This window comes from Orcinus orca, chromosome 4 (genome assembly GCF_937001465.1).
Source record: "Orcinus orca chromosome 4, mOrcOrc1.1, whole genome shotgun sequence".
NCBI classification, from domain to species: domain Eukaryota; kingdom Metazoa; phylum Chordata; class Mammalia; order Artiodactyla; family Delphinidae; genus Orcinus; species Orcinus orca.
This window is the reverse complement of record NC_064562.1, coordinates 89,952,664-89,972,548: the sequence shown is the minus strand read 5'-3', so window position 1 is coordinate 89,972,548 and position 19,885 is coordinate 89,952,664. Positions and strand designations below refer to the sequence as shown.

General features: G+C 43.5%; 1 protein-coding gene and 1 long non-coding RNA gene across 2 annotated transcripts in view; one reads left to right on the top strand and one right to left on the bottom strand.

The window, feature by feature from the left end:
* RBM47 (RNA binding motif protein 47) overlaps positions 1-499 on the bottom strand; it is a 165,989-nt gene extending 165,490 nt beyond the window's left edge. Inside the window, exon 1 of the mRNA XM_033421697.2 lies at positions 225-499. The gene's annotated coding sequence lies outside the window, so the exon portion shown is untranslated. The remainder of the gene's footprint in view (positions 1-224) is intronic.
* On the top strand, positions 57-9,339 carry LOC117200073 (uncharacterized). The gene is made up of 3 exons (XR_004481516.2): positions 57-161; positions 6,614-6,694; positions 8,919-9,339. It is a non-coding gene; the product is annotated as an uncharacterized LOC117200073 (long non-coding RNA).
* Positions 9,340-19,885: the final 10,546 nt, after the last annotated feature.

The following is a 19,885-nucleotide window of genomic DNA, read 5'->3' as shown; positions in this document are numbered from 1 at the left end:
CTGAGGACATCTGTCTGAATCAGACGTCTGGCCCCTTTGGGCTGTTGGGGGAACCCAAGCAGAACCACGTTTGAGGAATAAGGAACCAGCTGTTGAATCACGAGCCGATCAGTACACCCCACCCCCGTTCTTCCCCCGTAGGAAAGAAGTCGTTTGACCAGGTAGGATCACCGCGAGCTCGGCGGCGGGCCTGAAGACGGGGGAACCTCCCAGAGTGTCCTTACCTGAGGCAGAGCACCGCTTGGATGAGCACGGGCTGGAACGTCACGCGGACCAAGCCCTGACCTTTGCCGGGGCCTTCACAGCAGGGCCTGGGGCCTGGGCGCTGCTCGTTCAGAAGTGGCTCATTTTAATGCGCCCTGACCTAAAGTTGCAGCTGGTTTCTAGAAAGGGAACAAAAAACACTGCATTTAAAAACAGCAGCCAAGCCCTCCCTTCACCTTGCCTGATCTCTGGGTAGTTAGTTCTAACTCCCACCCCAGCCCCGTCGCAAAGAAATCCGCAATCTGTGCCCCACCCCTTCGCATTACCTGTTTATACAAGAGTTAAGGAGCCTCACGCATTTCAGTTGAGCGCTAAGCCTGTTTGTAGGCGCGTAATCGGCCAACAGGAATCGAATTCTGTGACTAAACAAACTAGAAGAGGAAGCAGGCACCACCAGGAACCTAAAACGGAGTTGTGATTTCGGGTTGCAATGTCATTCAACTGAGGAAAAAAAAAAAAAAAGTGCTGCTTCTCACTGGGCTGCTTTAGTGAAGGAATACTCCAAAATTTTTTTTTGCCGGTTAAATTAGTTAATACATACAAAAAGCTTAGAACAGTGCCTGGCACATTGTGTTAGCTGCCACTATATATTTTTTTAATTATTATTATTATTTGTACTATGGCTTTTTTGTGAAGAGGAGAGGTCCTGAGCAGAGAAGTGGGCTCTTGATCCAGCATTGCCATTCACTAGCTGTAAGGCTTTGAGCCAGTGTTTTTGTTTTTGTTGTTTTTTTTAACCTTTCCCAGCCTCTGTTTCTGGAAGATTCTAACGATGAGGTTTTTGCAGTTTACATTCATTGTGGACAGTCTTGAATGTGATGGAAAAGAAAGGTCCTGTAAAATAGTGTTCAGATGATTTCCATCTCACTTAAAAGTTGCCAGGTTGACAAGATACATGAAAATAAATCGGTGAAGTTCACTAACAGAGAGGAAACTCAGGACCCTGCAATCTACCATGGATGTGTGCTTCATTCTAATTTGGATTTAGGCACTTAATTTACTGTCTGACCCTGGGAGAGTTACTTATCCTATTCAGTTAAAAGCCAATGCTGGACAAATAATGGTCATTGCCATTTGAAAATCAGTGTGCAATCGGGGGAAATAATTTCCAAACGCCTCATAAATATTCAAAAGTGATTATTGAAGGCTAAGATGTGATCAGTGCTGACACCCTTTTGCCTCCACTTAACTTCACTCTTAAAGAAAGAAATCATAGTCCCTTTACATGAATGAGGCTCTTTGTACTTTGTTGTGCACTTTCACCCACCTCACCTTATCTGATCCTACAGTTCTATCCTATGAAGTACTTTATCCCCATTTTGCAGATTGAAGGCACTGAGGTCAATTAGTGCAAGTTTTCCCTGAGTGGTGAGGCTGGGGTTGTTCTCAGTTCTAGTTAAATCAAAAAGCAGCATCTGCCACCTTTTGGGAAAAAATGATTCCTTAAAACCAGCAAAGAATTCTGAAACATTTTAAATCCCTTTGATTTTTTTATCTTTCTATGATGCAAGGCATAACAGATCAATTAAACATTTTCTGAGTTTTAGATTCATTCCTTGTCAGTATGTAAGCCAGAGTGAAGCATGAAGATCAGACATGGAGAACTCTCCGAGGTTCTCTCACAGTACCTAAGCTGCCAGGCATGCCCAAGGGCTCCACAACCGCAAGACAACTTAAAAACTCCAACTCCACATTAGCTTGAATTTTTCTTTTCTTTTCCGGAAATATCTGGATTGTGGCCTTGAGAGCCTCCCAGTGTCAGGGACCCTCTGAGTTAAAGAATTCGAGAGGGGACATTCTCAGGCTCACAGCTTTTTCCACCTCAGAACAGGTTTTTCTACAGGAAGGACTGGGCCAAACCTGGGGAATAATGACCAGGAATAATACAATGAGTTTGAAAGTGCGGAGGTCAGTGACTGCAGGTGAACTGAAGCTGGAGTCAAGGAAGATGGCCCTGGAAGCAAGTCCTTATGGCAGTTCTGAGTTGGCTACTTTCTCTCAAATGTTGCCTGGCACTTCTGCTCTTTCTTTCGCAGTTTTGTACACTGCCACCTATTCAGTGGGTATAATTCTTATTCCTAACTACTTCCCACTGCTATCCCTAGGAATGTACAGAAAACAAAATGGATTTTTTCAGTGGCAGCCTATGGCAAAAGAAATGTAAACTTTCATTATTACTTCTTTTTGGATGACCTTGATGTCTGTTCGTCGTCTTTACTATTACTATTATCATCATCATCATCATTTTAATTCTCAGGCAAACCCCATAATCCTGGGGCATTTGAGTTCTGCAGACCCCTGCTTTTGCTTTCTGTTTGCTTCTGTCCCTTCTGCCTAAAAGGCAGAGTGCTAGAGTGGATGCAAATAGCATGGAGATTGTTTTCCCATAGCGTGAGTTTGAATCTAAATTTTACCTCTTAGCTATGCGATGCTGGGCAAATTGCTTAACTGTGCTGAGCTTCAGTTTATTCATTTATAAAATAATAACATCTCCCTCTCTGGATTTCTATAAGAGGGAAATGAGAGGTAAAGTCTCATTATGATTCCTGGCACATAGTAGGTACTCCAGAAATGGTATTTCCTTTTGTACCTGGAAAAAACCTACTCCACAGCTCACAAAGAATTCTCTTTCACGGGCTTCCCTGGTGGCGCAGTGGTTGAGAGTCCGCCTGCCGATGCAGGGGACGTGGGTTCGTGCCCCGGTCCGGGAAGATCCCACATGCCGCGAAGCAGCTGGGCCCGTGAGCCATGGCCGCTGAGCCTGCACATCCGGAGCCTGTGCTCCGCAATGGGAGAGGCCACAACAGTGAGAGGCCCGCGTACCGCAAAAAAAAAAAAAAGAAAAAAAAAGAATTGTCTTTCGCATATTTAAGGTCAAATAACACTATTGCAAGACACCCTCATTAATAGGGGCAAGCCTCAGACCTTTGTAGAGAACCACAGTACAATAATAACCACGCATCTACATAGAATTTCCAATGATGATGCATTGTCATCTTTGGTCATCACAACAGTGTATGTATGGGTAAGTCACAAAACATTTGTATCACCCCACTGCTCAGATTAGGAAACTGAGGTTACCAAGAGTTGCTCCAAGGTGCTGGTAAATAGCAGAGCCAAGGTTTTTTGTTTCAGGTTTTTTTGGGGTTTTTTTTTAACTGCTTTTCACTATTCCTATTGCTAGAACTGTGCTTACTCTATTCCTATACCCAGTTAGGGAACAGAATCAAGGAGTTCCAAACAATTATTTTAGCTCCTAGTTGTGGGGAGAGGACTAGGAAATTCTAGCCAGAGTTTCCGGACACTTCTCACTTTGGAGGCCTGGAAACCCACAAAGAACCCCATCAAATATCCCTGTGAAAGTGAGGCATACTGACCCTATGCAGTATGCTTCCAATTCTATGACAGACAGAAGGGCAGCAAGATAAAGAGCTCAGGCTTGATGTCAATAAGACCGAAGTTTGCATCCTGGCAGTTGTGGAGAGCATTACCTAACTCTCTGAGCCTCAGTTTGCGGCTGATGCAATACCTAACTGTGGGGTCATCATGAAGATTAAATGAGGTGATACACATAAAAACACAGTGCTCGACACACTCTTAAGTTTCAACACGTTAGTTATTTTTTTTTAAGACCAAAGACTATGCACTAAAATGGTACACGTGAGGCCTAAATGAGGCATGTAACAAGTAAGTGCAAAGAGCTTAGAATAATGCCCGGCACATAGTAATCGCTGTATAACTGTTTGCTATTATTACTGTTATAATCATTTCCCTATATAACAATTCCTTGTAACAGCGGTTATATGATAAGCAGTTGACTTTTGTGGCGAGGAGAGCTTTTATTGTTTATTTCTCATGGGAGCTGATCTTATAAAGTGAAAAAGGCAAATATCTTCTCAATGGATTTACTTTCCACCAGTTTCCCTCATTCCTCCTAATTTTACCTAAAACAGAAAACTTATTGGTAGATGGGATAAAATCATCAATGTGAACCCAAGCTTTCTGTTGAGGCTGTTGATATTTTGCCCAACAGAAATTATTCAGAAAAGAAACCCTATTATAATCTAAAAAATGCAACTCGACCCAAAGAGACCTCTCATCCCCACAGTTTCCACAGCTTCTCATTTCCTCACATGGTGGCCACTAACTACCCATAGAAGCCTTTTTTAAAGAAATCTTTTATTTTTAAATGTTTATATTAAGTCCCCAGTGGATCTAAAGTGTGCAAATTTAAGACATGTTATTTCTGGGAACACTTTAACCCAAAGAATTTAGCACAGTGACTAACCCTAGAATGCAGTCATCAGCCCATGGGTCGAAAGATGAGGGAGGGCAGTGTGAACTCCATCGGAAGGGCGTCTGGGTTTGTGGTTTCCATGCCACACCATAGGAGGGCCCCTAGCTGAATTTTAAAAATGCACTGAGTTCACAGAAAAAGGAATTAAGTATAGCAGGGGTTCACTTCGAACATTAATCTCAGAATCCAAATCCTTCATTTTGAGAAAGGCCTTTAATACAAGAAGTCCCTTGACCTCCGTTCTTCCTGCACAAATAGCTCTGCCAAAGCCCGCCTCACCCGCCTGCTGAGATAGAAGGAGCCCTAATGTAAATTACAGGCCCTTAAAGGCCCACTCGAGACCAAGACATGGTTTTGTTATGGCAACAAATGTGGTTAATTCCTTTATATCTCTTTAAGGCTTATTCCCCATCAGAGAAGACCTCCAGGTTTCTTTTTATTTTATAATGGAAGACAGCCTCACATAAGAAGCTCAATCATTCAGCAATAACTTATTAAAAAAGATTGTCAACATAAAATTACTAACATTTATTAAGTGCTTGCTACAGAGTATTTGCCAGATGCTGTGTTAAGCACTTTACATGTTTTAACTATTTAATCCTCACAAAAACCCCTGGAGACAGAGTGTTGTTGTACCCATTTTATAGATGAAGAGACCAATGCACAGGACAGATGACAATGCTGAGATCCCACAACTAGAAAATGGCACTGCTGGGGTTTAACCCAGGCAGTCTGGCTCCTTAGCCTGTGATCCTAACCACTACACTCTACAGCCTCAGAAAAGATTCTATATTGTCTATGATTATATTACATATGGGCGTGTGTACTCCAGTAGCAGTAGTACCAGTGTAAAGACAGTGCCTGGCACACAGGAAGCACTCGGAACGTGTTTGTTGAATGAATGAGTGAATGTGGATATACATTTGAATGTTTTGATATCAATTTGTAGAAGTGTGTGTCAGGGAAGGTAGGGTTTAGCTCATCTAGGATCTGAGGTTTAGGGTCACATTGGAGAGTGAATACAAAGTGTGTTGTCCAAAATATGAATAAGGTGTTTTTTTTTTTTTTTAACATCTTTATTGGGGTATAATTGCTTTACAATGGTGTGTTAGTTTCTGCTTTATAACAAAGTGAATCAGTTATACATATACATATGTTCCCATATCTCTTCCCTCTTGCGTCTCCCTCCCTCTGAATAAGGTTTTAATTTCACATACATTGTAAGGGATGAGTATTTTTTTTATACAAATTTATTTATTTATTTAGTTAGTTAGTTAGTTAGTTATGGCTGCGTTGGGTCTTCATTGCTGTGCGCGGGCTTTCTCTAGTTGCGGCAAGTGCGGGCTACTCTTCATTGCAGTGCGCAGGCTTGTCCTTGTGGTGGCTTCTCTTGTTGCAGAGCACGGGCTCTAGGTGCGCAGGCTTCAGTAGTTGTGGCACGCGGGCTTCAGTTGTTGTGGCTCACGGGCTGTAGAGGGCAGGCTCAGTAGTTGTGGCGCACGGGCTTAGTTGCTCCGTGGCATGGGAGATCTTCCTGGACCGGGGCTCGAACCCGTGTCCCCTGCATTGGCAGGTGGATTCTCAACCACTGTGCCACCAGGGAAGTCCAGGGATGAGTATTTTACACGACAGAATTCACTTCAGGTATGGCCAAATTTACTGACCATAAAAGCCACATAAAAATAATGTAAATATTCTCACCTTTGTTTCTATTGTTTCTCTACTTAGACTATCCTGGTATACACCTTCCATCCATCCATCACCGGTATAAGCATAGTGTTACAGACAGTGTGGAGCCAGATACCTGAGTCTGAATCCTGTGTCTGCTGCTTACCAACTGTGTGACTGTGGGCAAATAACTTAACCACCCCGGGTCTTTAGGCTCCTTACCAGTATCCTCACCATTAGGAGTATTGGGAAGTTCCCATGTGTTACTGTAATTGGAGTGCTGGGAAGAGCACCAGACCATAATAAGCCCAATGTAAGTACTTCCTGTTATGATCCATCATCCAACTGTCAACCAATATTTATCAAGCATCTATTATGTGTTAGGTTCTGTGCATCATGCTGAATATAGAAAAATAAATGAGATAAGGTCCCTATCTTCAAGGAATTTAGACTCTATGGCAACAGGTAAGCAACCGGCCAATGGCATTACAGTGTGTAAGCCCAGGAAGTTCATGGCAGTTTAACTCAGGCTTTAGGGGTCAACTAAGGGAGATGATGTCAGAACTGAGAGGCCTGTAGGTTGCTTAGAAGTTGACAAGTGTATTTCAGGAGAGTGAAAACCACCCCAGAACAAGAGAGATGGTGGATTCAGGGGTTTGAGACAAGGAGCTCTCTATAGCTAGAGGGTTGGATGACAGTAGTGTAAAATGAAATTGAGAGATAGACCAGTTCATGAGAACTATCTGTTATGCTAAGGAGTTCAGAAGGGCTTTGAAAAGGGGGTGCAGAGATCAAATTCGCATACCTGTTGGAGGCTAGACTAGAGGCAAAGCACATGGAGAAGCGAGGATTAAGAATATATTTAGGAGGTAAGAGTCATGGGGCTTAGTGACTGATCAGTTATTGGGGGTGAGTTAGGAAACACAAAAAGGTTTGGAGTAGAGGTAATCATTCATTCCACAAACATTTATTAAACACCGTCCCCTGTGCCAAGCACTGTTCTAGAACTTGGGAAAACAGCAGTGAACAAAACAGGCACAAACTTGTCCTCATGGAGTTTACATTCTGGTTGGGAGAGACAGACAAAAAAACACCAAAATATAATAAATAAGCCAAATATACAGCAGGTTTGATGATGGTAAGTACCATGAAGCTATGAAGAAAAATAAAGCAGGGAAGGGAATAGAAGAGTAAAGCAAGGAAGAAAAATAAGTTGAAGTGGGTTGCAATATTTCAAAGGTGATCAGGTACAGCAGAAACTAACACACCATTGTAAAGCAATTATACTCCAATAAAGATGTTAAAAAAAAAAAAAGTTGTTGGGAAGGCCTCTCTGAAAAGGTTACATTGAGAGGGATGAAGATGGTGTGGCACAGAGCAACTCAAACACCCAGAGGAAGTGTACTCCAGGCAGAGCAAGAGTGTTGTTGGCCTATTTGAGAACAGCTAGAAGGCTGGCGTAGCTGGAGTGGAGGGATGGAAGGAGAGAATGATACGAAATGAGTTAGGAGGATAATGGGGCCATGAGATCACCCAGAGTGTTGGGAGAAGAAGAGAAGAGGACTAGAGACAGAAACTGTGTCCTGACAAAGGGAGAAGAGTCCATGGAGAAGGCTAAGGAGAAAGTGTTAGCCCAGGAAGGAATGAGATTCAAGAAGGAAGGCTTGTTCACAAAGTCAAGAGAGGCAAAGTGTTAAGTAAGATAAGGATTGAAAACTATCATTTTGTTTAGCAACTAGGAGATAACTGGTGACCTAGACAAGGGTGATTTTGGTAGAGTGGTAAAGCTGGGTGGTGAAGGAGTGAAGATAGCAGGTGTAGGCAGCCCTTTCAGATAACTGGGCTTGAAATGTAGAACGGTGATAGGATAATAGCCAGAGGATCAAAGGAAAGCTTGCTTTTTGAGAGGAGAAAGGCCTCGGAATGTCTATAAGCTGAAGAGGAAAGCTAGTCAAGTGGGATAGGGTGTCCTAGACACAGTGAACAAGTCATTCATTCATTCATTTGTTCAACAAATATTTATTGAGTATCTACCAAGAATCACACACTGGAGATACACAGATGAATAGAAACATGATCCATTCCCTCATATTGGAAAGACAGACACATATTTAACTATACATAATACAAAGCAAGGAAGGCAATAGAGAGAGATACAAAATGCCAGGAAGAACCCATTAATTCTGCCTGAGTGGAAAGAGGGGGAAAGTGAAGGGAACTTTTTAGAGGTGGTAACGTTTGAACAGGGAATTAAAAATAAGAAAAATGAAGGGTAGTAGGGAATTCTAGTCAGGGGAAGGTCTTGAACAATAACAAGATAGGGGGAGGAGTGGTGAAAGCATTTAACACCCAGTGTGACCAAAGCCTAGGGGGTGGTGAATTGGCAGGATTTGCAGCTGGTAAGGTGAGTTGGGGCCAGATGGATAAGAGACTTGAAAGGAGAATGGTCCATAATCTTATGGGTGATAAGATTTTGAGCAGGACAGTGACATGATCCCAGGTGTGTTTTAAGTGCAACACAGAGGATGGATTGAAGAGGGGGAGAACTTTGGAGCTGAGAGACTAGTTATGAGGAAATTGCAATGGTTCAGGTAAGAGATGAGATGACCAGGTCCATATGGCAGTGGCTGTTCAAGAGATGTTGAATGTGGTAGATACTGTGAATTATCTCATTCTACTCTTCTTCCAGTGTACCTCCTTGTCCTGAAAGGCTGGAAAGCTAAAAACCACATTTCCCAGACCACTTGCAGTTGAAGCTCCAAATGCAATGTGAGTTCTGACAAACGGATCCATTTTATGCAAAGTTTGGAAGATAAAAGTGAGGAAGGGCTTCCCTGGTGGCGCAGTGGTTGGGAGTCCGCCTGCCGATGCAGGGCACACGGGTTCGTGCCCCGGTCCGGGAAGATCCCACATGCTGCAGAGCGGCTGGGCCCGTGAGCCATGGCCGCTGAGCCTGCGCGTCCAGAGCCTGTGCTCCGCAACGGGAGAGGCCACAACAGTGAGAGGCCCGCGTACCACAAAAAAAAAAAAAAAAAAAGTGAGGAAGGGGCCAGGTTTCTGGCTGCTTCTGCTATTTCTTCCAGCAAGCACAGTCATAAACACGTGGAGTGTTCCTGTGGCATCATCCCATGGGGCTGCTAGCTTTGTGGGTAGAGCACAGAGCACAGGTAGATCACAGAGCACCCATTTTTTGCTGGTGTGGATCTAGCAGATATGGCATGCATCTGTTGCAAACATGGCAGTGGTAGCTTTCTGACCCCGGAAAAAGGTGTTTCCCTGAACTCAGTAGTTCCAGTGGTGGTTTTCTAACTCCCCACCTCCCTGATTGTGGCAATGCAGCAGCTCCCCTGACAGGCCAATTCTGCAGTGTTACTATGGAAGCCAGGCCTCAAGGTCCAGTGGAATACCTGCACTTCCAATAATTGTATAAGCACTTAGTTGTGTATATTAAATCCCTTTCTGCTTAAAACAGCTAGAATGATTTCTATTTACTGCAGTTTAACCCTCCCTGATTTGTTGAATAAACAGAACTGAGAGAATCTGATGTCACCTGAATGTGGTAAGGAAGAAGGAAGGGAGTGGCAGTGAGAAAAAAGAGCAGGCAACCTGCTTCCAAGGTTTCTAGCTTCATATGACCATCAATCAAAACAGGAATTCACAGAGAGAGGTGGTGACTTGCAGGTAGGAGAGTGGAGCATCCCATGAGTTGCCAGGAACAGGTTTGCCACAGCATCCAGCTATGGGGCCAGCAGTTGAAACTAGGTCAGTACTGACTATAGGGGAGCAGAAGGAGATTTGGTTCCAGAATCTAAGTGGCATTTTTACTTCAATGCATCACTGATTGACACTTTCAGGTTCAATTCTTGATTGAAGAGTCATATGAAATAGCAATGGCAGAGTTAGTGAAATTTATACACACTTACCTGTCTGTCCCCAGGGGCATTTTCCCCCTCATGTCCTACTAATCAGAAAGCTATCATCCTGGTAGTATCTCCTTTCTTAACTTTGGTAAAACTAGTGCATTTTTTCTTTTTAGGATGATAAGAGGGCTAGTCTACCAGCATCTTTCTTTTAGGCCCTAATTGACACAATATTGTTCAAATAAATCACATTCTAACTTCAGCCTATTTCTTTGGCAATGACAACCAGTCCATGGGCTAGTGACCTGTATGACTCCCCGCCTCAAAAGCATTAAGGGTTTCATTGTGGATTTTACAATAAACCTGGAAAGTAGTAAGATTTCCTTTTTCTTTATTCTTCCTTATTTTTTTTAGCATCTGATTCCATTTATTGTCAGCACGGTGACGAAGTTTCTAAGGTCGTAGGCAGTAGGAAGGTAAATACCTCAGTTCAGCTCCTTTACCGCTTTGGACAAATAACAGCTTGACACTGCAACTTGAGTTGGGAGCGTGTGCTTTCTGATTTTACAATAAAATTCAGGGATTTACACAATTGTCATTAAGTGTGTCCCTAATGAAATGTATACATTTCTTAATGAACACAAGGATTGGAGCAGGAGGTAGAAGTAGAAACATTTGCAATCTGCTGTAAATATTAGCACCTATTTTTTTTTTTTTTAAACAAAAAAGACCTTGGTAAGACTTCAAGATGCATTTGAATATGCCTTTATTTTAGCATTGGTGACATTTGGTTATAGTTAATTAAATGCAAATATTTCTGCTCAACTGGATTATGAGCCCCCTCCTGGGGGTGCAGAAACTGTCTTGTTGAGCTGTGTTTTCCCAGTTCCAACTAGAGGTCCACATGGTAGGCACTCAAGGAATGCTTGATGAGTGATTGAAGGAAGTTTCTAAACTGGGGGTCAAGGGACAATGTTTTAGCACTGGCTCAGCTTCAGTTTCATCAACTATGAAATGAGTTTCCAGGTCATAAGTTCTGTTACTTCCTTGAAGGACCTTTTAACCATACAATTTTTTGATCTCTAATGGAAAAGGATAAAGAATCTCCTTCCTAAGATGCTTGAAGTACAGCTGTTTATTGAACTCAGTTTGGTTGTGCCTACAGCAGAGTCATGGATCGAATGACCTCTAGAGATTCTTTTTGGACTCTGTGGTGGTGGGATCTGATTAACTCTCCTCTACTTTGAGATCTGGGTCAGAATCACTGGGCGTGGAGCCCCTTCCGGAAATGATTTGGCTACTGAATTGTTTCTATTTTCCTCTTGTTTATCATCAGGATATTTCCCCTTTCTATGGGGATTTTCTGAAAAGGTCACAGAGCCACTTCAGAAAACTATCCTCTTGTTGAATGACAATGATAGCCTCTTTCTCTGGTTGGCAGGCAGAAGAAACTGCTGTCCGATTTAGGCAGAAAGAGGGGGCTAGGACACTTAGTTGGCCCAGGCCAGAGGGAAAGTCCAGCCTCCGGTGATGACATAGGGACTGTGGCAAAATGTCTCCATGGAAGTGACAATTAGGGAAAGTTCCACCGAGGCCTTGCGAGAGCAGCACAGGGGGAAGGAAACATCATCTGTGACCTGCTCTGGGCTTATAGAGGAGACTCAAAATACTTCAGAGCATCCTGTCAGCACTGCCTCTGCAGTCCACTTCCAAAATGCATACACAATATAATCTAGCGCCCTTTGGAATCAAGGATAATCCTGTTATAAGCAAAGTGAATAGCTCTGGGAAGGGCTATGAGTATAAACCAACCTAGTCATCCATCAGTCAGATACTTCCTGAGTACCTGCCACGTGCTAGACCTGCACTAGGTATTGGGCTCAGGTTGGTGCATGACACCAGATCCCGTAAACGGATGGTCTGGTTGAGTAAGCACGTACAATTATTATAAAAGCATAAAGGTCCTGCTTTGCCTGAGAGTACTGAAGTTCCTTCCTGAAGAAGGAAGAATTAACTCCTCCCTGTAAGCGCTGCTGATTTGTCCATCCGGATTGCTGACAGGTCCAGTATCTGGGTGTTGCTTTGCCTTCCCATCTCACAACCTGTCCTGCTTCCGTGGCACTTGACTCATCTGACCATAGCACTCTGCCGCCCAGATCCCTCAGTGATTCCCATCCCCTATTGAATAAAAATCCAACCCCTTAGCAAGGCATTCAATTTGACTACCACTTTCTTTTTCAGTTTTATCTCTTGCCCCTTCACTAATGGTCCATAATTCATGGTGCTCTTTTCATGTCTCATGTTATGGGAACCTCACTCACATCAGGCCACATTTACCTGTCAACACGAAAAATTGCTGCAAACATCTGCATCTCTCTTCCTGTGGCTTTTCTTTGGCTGCAGGAGCACCCTAGGCAGGGTAAGCCAGAAGTGTCCCTGGAAGTAGCTTCTCCCTACTCCAACGTCTTTGCCCTTCTGTTGGGGTAAGTGTGAGCCATGCATTATGCTACACTGACTCCCAGAGCTGCCCAAAGGGGTTGAGCTCCAAGTACTCACAATGGCAACTGTCTTTTTTTTTTTATAAATTTAAAAAATTATTTATTTATTTATTTTTGGCTGTGTTGGGTCTTCGTTTCTGTGCGAGGGCTTTCTCTAGTTGCGGCAAGCAGGGGCCACTCTTCATCGTGGTGCACAGGCCTCTCACTATCGCGTCCTCTCTTGTTGCGGAGCACAGGCTCCAGACGCGCAGGCTCAGGCTCAGTAGTTGTGGCTCATGGGCCCAGTTGCTCCGCGGCATGTGGGATCTTCCCAGACCAGGGCTCGAACCCGTGTCCCATGCATTGGCAGGCAGATTCTCAACCACTGCGCCACCAGGGAAGCCCCCTTTTTTTTTTTTTTTAATGCTAGCCTCAGATGCCAGACTTTTTTTTTTTTTGGCCACGAGGCACAGCTTGTGGGAGCTTAGCTCCCTTACCAGGGATCAAACCAGCGCCCCCTGCAGTGGAAGCACGGAGTCTTAACCAATGGACCACCAGGGAAGTCCAATGGCAACTGTCTTGATAACGCATCTTCCTTCCATCCCTGTTGTAGTCCTCACTCTCCTGGAATCATCTCCTAAATCAATTATTGCATTCAAGTCCTTGTCTCTGAAGTTACTTCTGGAGCAATCCAACCAAACAGTCTCTCCTTTCTCCTCCACTTCAGCCCTTATGCCACTTGTCTCCAGTCAGTTGAGCTCCCCATTCTGGAAGTTCTGCTGGACGATCACCTCCTCTGTGATACCATTTTCATCCACCACACTCTACCGTCCAATGCGAGGGTCTCCTTCCTCCACGATCCTTGGCCCTTTACACAGACTTCTCTTATGATGTGCGTCACATGGCATTGTAATTACGTGTAGGTGTGTTTGTCTTTGCCCACTAGGAACTATGAGGAACTATGACTTACTCATCTTGTCAACCCAGGCCCTAGCAAAGTGCCTTGTACAGAGTAAATGCCCAATAAATATTTGATGAAAGAAAAAAAAAAACCTTCTGCCCTGGTTTCCTGGCTATAACCCCCGCGTACACAGGAAAAAGCTGGAAGCCACGTTCCTGACCCTGCACTGCTGGACCAAGGGGAATTCTGTGTCTTGAGAGGAGGTTAGGAAACCTTTCCTTGCCCCTCCCTCAGGACTGACTCTGATTGTGATCTTATTGCAAAAAAAAAAAGGGTCCTTTCAATGCAGGGCAAGTCTCCAAACAGACTTGCCCAGCCATTAGCAATCCATGGAATAAATTCCAAGGGTGTGAAAAACCAGTGACTAGAGGCCTGTGGCTTGGTGGAATGGCTACAGGAAAATTGCTGCAGATGAGCCTGAGGCAACTCAAAGATGCCATCAGTCTTTAAGAAAGCGGCTATCTTTGTAGTTTTTATCATAGGGTGAAAACCAGCTCTGTAGTAAGCTGTGGGCTGAGTAAATAGCCCAGAAGGAGATGTAATCCTGGAGAGGAATCCAAGACTTTTGGTTAAGCAGGCAGCTGGTCTTTAGGGAAGGCTGGTTTCAGCTGAATTTCAGCAGTGCTTACCTGCGGTGTTATTTTAAAATCTCACTGCCAAGGAAGACCTGTCCGCCTGGACAAGCAGGGATTAGATCGAAGGTGGAGGCTGATACCCCACAATGTTAGACTTCAGACAAACAAAGAGGAGCACAAATTCCAGAGCCATGAGAAGGAGAGTTGGTCTTCCCTGCTGAGCAGAAATGGAAATGAACTAAACAGCCTTCAGTGTAAGAAATGGGAGTTGGCACAGGAAAATGACCCTGAGTTCCACCATGTTGTCAGTGGAATTGGGAAAGGACCAAGGAGGATTTGAAGAGGGGCGGTAGAGGCACTGAGGAGGCAAAGAAGGAAAGAATGTTAGCATATTTTAAGGGCTGACATGTGCCAGGCAGGTAGCATTTACTTCTTCTACTAGCCCTTTGAGCTATTATCACAGCCATGGACTGATGGAAAACTAGAAGCCTAGAGAGGTCAAATGACTCGCCCGCCAAAGGTGTCCCAGCTAGTAAGGAATGAAATTTAGGTTTAAGTGACAAGAAGAGTTTGAAAATAATTCACACCCAGTTCAAAACACAAGATGACCATCGTTGTTTGATTTAGGTCATGTGCTCAAAATAGTCAGGGATCATAACTCAACACTGGGCACGTATTTTTTTCCTCCTCTGTGCATTTGGAAATTCACTGCCTTTGGGTGCACTGTGAGGTAGGCACTGTGACTGTAGGAGAGAGAAGGGGGAAGGGATCTTTTAGAGGATCAAGTTTAAAGAGGCCTAACTTTTGGAAAATCTCCAAATTTGGGTTTAGCAGTGTACTTGGCTTGGAAAGGAAGGGAGGAAGGAAGGGAAGAAGGGAGGGAGGGAGGAAGCCTGCAAGCATAGGATTTAAAATTTCATACTTCCTAACGTTGGTTATGACCATAGGGAGACACTGAAATACCACGGGATTGGCAAGTACTGCCCTGCTTTCAATTCTGCCCAAAGCAGGAAGGCTTAGGTAAGTCAGGAGAAAGCCTCGTGTTACCACCCTAAGACCAGAACAAAAGCATTGGGAGGAGACTCCCATCTTGACAGCATGATCTCCAAAGAAGCCATGCTAGTCTTATGACTGTGATGTCTCGAGTGTTACAATTGTGTAAGCAGCTGATATTTTAAATGATCGAATCCAGCACATAGGATTATGAAGATAACGTCCATTAGTTTTAGTAAAAGGGTAGAGGAGAGAGAACGCTCATCAAAGAGCAAAGAGAAGAAGAAAGAAACCTGGACTGGGATCCCGGACATGTGGGTTCCAGCTCTGGCTCCTTCACGAGTTTGAACTTCCCGTGCTAACTTGCTTTCCTCGGCTTTCACGAAGGAGCTGTGCTAGATGACACGGAAGAGAAGGAAGAGAACTTCCAGCTCCAAAGATCTAAGGGCACATTTGGAGACTTTCAAAGAGGTAGGCACTTGAGTGTAAGTTGGAGCTGTTTCGCTATGAGTCAGAAACCAATCCAAGGACTATTTTTATTGCTCTTCACTTCAAATTCCCTAATTTGGGTTCTGTTAAATGAGAGCAAGAGAGAGAGAGAGAGAGAGAGAGAGAGATGGAAAGAGAAAGAGGAAACTATCAAGAGGTAAAGGGGGGAATTCCCTGGCAGTCGAGGGCCCAGGTTCAATCCCTATTCACTGCCAAAAACAAGAAAAAAAAGGGAACAAAGCAAAATAGCTAATAAAACTTAAAAACACAACAAGTACCTTTGTAACGAGTTGAATCACAAAGCTAGGCACTTTTAGTGTACTAAAACAGTTGTTTTGGGTGGCAATGCCACACCATGGAAAGAACATAGACAAGTTTTGAATCCAAAAGACCTACATTTGAATCATAAATTGATCACTTATGGCATAAACAACCCTGAGTAAATCTCTTCATCTCTGAGCCTCAATTTCCTCATGTAGAAAAGGAGAATGATTATAACAGTAGTACTCATAGCCACCATTTATTGAGGGCTTTATGTGCCAAGCACTGAACTAGGCTCTTTACATTAGGTTTCCAAATCCACCCACAGCTGTATGAATTAAGTATTATTATCCCCATTTTACAGACATGGACATTGAGACTAGTCAAATCTAAGAGCAGAGCTGGGATTCAAACCCAGTCTGGTAAAACTCTGAGGCTTATTCTCTCATCTACAGTCCTATATTTCCCCAAAGGATAATAATATAGATCAAATAAGCTAATATTTTAAAAGATACTTTGTGAATGGCATTATGCAAGTATTCTATACAATATTTATTATCAATACAATAATGATAATGTAGTAGTAAAAACAACAATAACGGTGAATTTTCAAATGTTCATAATCAAAGTGAGTCTCCAAAGAAATGTGCATAATTTTATTTGAATGTCTAATCAAACAGTGACTAGATGATGACTCCAAGCTCATCAGACTCTGGAAGCTTCCCTCATCAGTTTTTTTTTTTGCGGTACGTGGGCCTCTCACTGTTGTGGCCTCTCCCGTCACAGAGCACAGGCTCCGGACGTGCAGGCTCAGCGGCCATGGCTCACAGGCCCAGCCGCTCCGCGGCACGTGGGATCCTCCCGGACCAGGGCATGAACCTGCGCCCCCTGCATCGGCAGGCGGACTCCCAACCACTGCGCCACCAGGGAAGGCCCCCTCATCAGTTTTCATCACTGAATGTCTAAGTTTCCGGGTTCAGAAAAAAAGGCTGCGTGAGTAGAAATGTTGATATCTGAGAAATAGTGCAGAGAAGATATAGAACAAAGCGAAACCTTTGTGCTGTGCAGCTTTATCACTGAAAGCGCCATCTGGCCAAGCAGACCAGAAAATAACCAGAGATTACCAGCTGGTAAATTTTACCTTTTAAGAAAACCAAGCAAAAGACTCAAGAATCTATCAGTGCAGTAATCCTGGATTGTAGTCAGTAAAATAGGTGGCAAACTGTCCCTATGAGTCATCAAGGCCAACAAAGAATCCCTCTGGCCTGTTAGAACTGGACCACGTGAACTTGAAATTGAACCTTAGTGCGGAGGAATGGTGCGTAGCTCCTTTGAAAGAGGATGTGGGAAACGAGATGACTCAAGCAGGTGGCACAGTTGACCTGAGAGTCTCGGTCCCACTGAAGTATCAATGTCTGTCTGAGGAAACCTCCTCCCTACCTACTAGTTTGATTTCTTCAGTTCCCTTAAAAAGTCCTGGCACCTTTCAAACCTGTTAGAGACAGATACTGAATGTTAAATGTGAAAAGGACCTTAAAATTCATCTGGTCAAATGTTCTCATTTCACAGGTGAGAAAACAAAGGCTCAGAGAGGTAACGTCTGAAGCCCCAAAGCTTGTCAGCAACACAGGAAGATCACCAGTCTCCTACTTTCCATATGCTGTTCTCTCAGCATACTGCTGCTGCCTCATCCCATCCCTTACCCTTCAGTGCTGCCACACTGCTTGTGACACATACACACTTGCATATCATTCATATATGCACTAAGGTCTTTGGGAAGATAATAATTCCAGAGTATTATTTACAGGAAGTAGATAGTACTTCCTATTGCACAATTCTAAGTACTTTATACATATGAATGCATGAATCCTTACAATAACCTTAGGAGCTAGGTACTATTATAATCCCTACTTTACAGAGACACAGAGAGGTGAAGTGATTTGCTCAAGGTCACACAGCTGGTCAGTGGTTGAGCCAGGATTTAAACCCATGCCAGCTAGCTCTAGTGTTCATGTTCTCCTCGAATACAAAGATGTGTAGAAATGTATACTGGTTGCCTCTGGAGAGAAGAAATGGGAGGTTACAGGGTCTGGAATGGGAACACTTTCTTTTTCCTATAAGTCCTCACAGACTGTTTACATTTATGTCATATGCATATGTTACTTATTCAATAAACAAAAAAATATTGTGGGTGTCTTTTTAAAAATAGTTTAAAAATGGAGGGTGATAATGGTTGCACAATATTGTGAATGTACTTAATGCCACTAAATTGTACATTTTTAAATGGTTAAAGTGGTACATTTTATAATATGTATATTTTACTCCCCCTCAAATGTTCTAAAAGCCTTTTTGGCAATGACAGGGAATACTGGGGCAGTGTTTTCCAAGAGTTCAAGCAGCATATTTGGGTCTGGAGCCTAAATATCTCAATATAGTTCAGTAAACATTTATTGTGCACCTATTATATTTAAGGTTCTGTGCAAGTTATGGCAGGCTATATAAAAATAATAAAGCCATAGTCTTTACTCTCAAGGTATAAATGGGAGGCAGCTTGGGTGATGAAAACACAAAGTCAAGAGGAGGAGCTGCTTTTTGGTGAACCATGACATACCTAGGACAGTCGCTGGCCATAGTAGGAGTTTATTATTTATTTATTTATTTATCTTTTGGCTGATTTGGGTCTTTGTTGCTGCTCTCGGGCTTTCTCTAGTTGCGGCGAGCAGGGGCTACTCTTCGTTGTGGTGCGCGGGCTTCTCATTGAAGTGGCTTCTCTAGTTGCGGAGCACGGGCTCTAGGAGTGCGGGCTTCAGTAGTTGTGGCACTCGGGCTTCAGTAGTTGTGGCTCAAGGGCTTAGTTGCTCCGTGGCATGTGGGATCTTCCCGGACCAGCGATCAAACCCGTGTCCCCTGCATTGGCAGGCGGATTCTTAACCACTGCGCCACCAGGGAAGTCCCCATAGGAGGAGTTTAATCAACGTCAACTATTATTACGATTATTTGACTCTTCTGAGACTTACTTTCCTCTTTTGTAAAACCAGAGGCTTGCATTAGAGAACCTGCAGACTATAACCAGGAATAGGGATGGTCTTCTCTCTGCTTTGTCGGTGATTAAAGCTAGGCAAGACATTCTAGAATGACTATTCTCACAAAATGAGAAAATAGAAGCCCGGATGACAATGGGTGGGCTCCGTTTTGAAATGACAGATGTATTTGAGTTCTTCTGTGCCCATGCCACACAGTGGCCCCTGCCACAGGGCTCAGATCAGCGGTGCTTGAGCTGCCTTGTTCTGGCTGTCACAGCTGGTGAGCCAGTTGTTAAATACAGCCATTACTAAAATTAAATGATGTAAGCTTACAATTCGATAAATTCCATTTAAAATGAAGTAACAAATACTCAAAACTTATCATTTCCTAATTATTTCATTACATTTTGCCATTATCTCTGTTTTTAAGGTTAGTTACATCAACTGCATTTGAATGGTGGAAAGAGTATATAATGGCCATACTGCTGTGCATCCCATCTCTTCCCAACTCCTTGTTCGGTGATGTCGGATTAGTAGCCTGAAACCAGTCAAGGTAGGAGTATTTACACTGTAGAAATTGGCAAACACAACAAATCAGCCTTCAACCTCTCCCAAAGCTGGTTGTCAAACCAATGCACCACTGCCTCAAACCAGCATGTGCAATCTGAGTCTCTTGGAAGGACCCACTATTTCTCTCAGACAGAAGAGTGCATAATTATCATCCCACTGCACATAAATCAGGGGCCTATGAAGAAACAGGCTGTTAGACGTGGCCCTCTTCTCCTCTGTTTCCTTAAGCAAAATAAAATAAATAATTCTGAGTGTTTGGCCCACAGCCAAGGAGCTCTCTTGTTTGATTCTTCATCCCCTGCTTGCAAGAGCTAATTACAGTGAGGGGTGTGCAAAGCAACAGTTCTTTGTGTTCCAAGTGAAATAATGGCTTAGTCACCCCTGAGAGTATGAAGGCTCTGTACTTCTCCTCAGTGCAGTGAACACAACCCCAATCTGATGGCATGT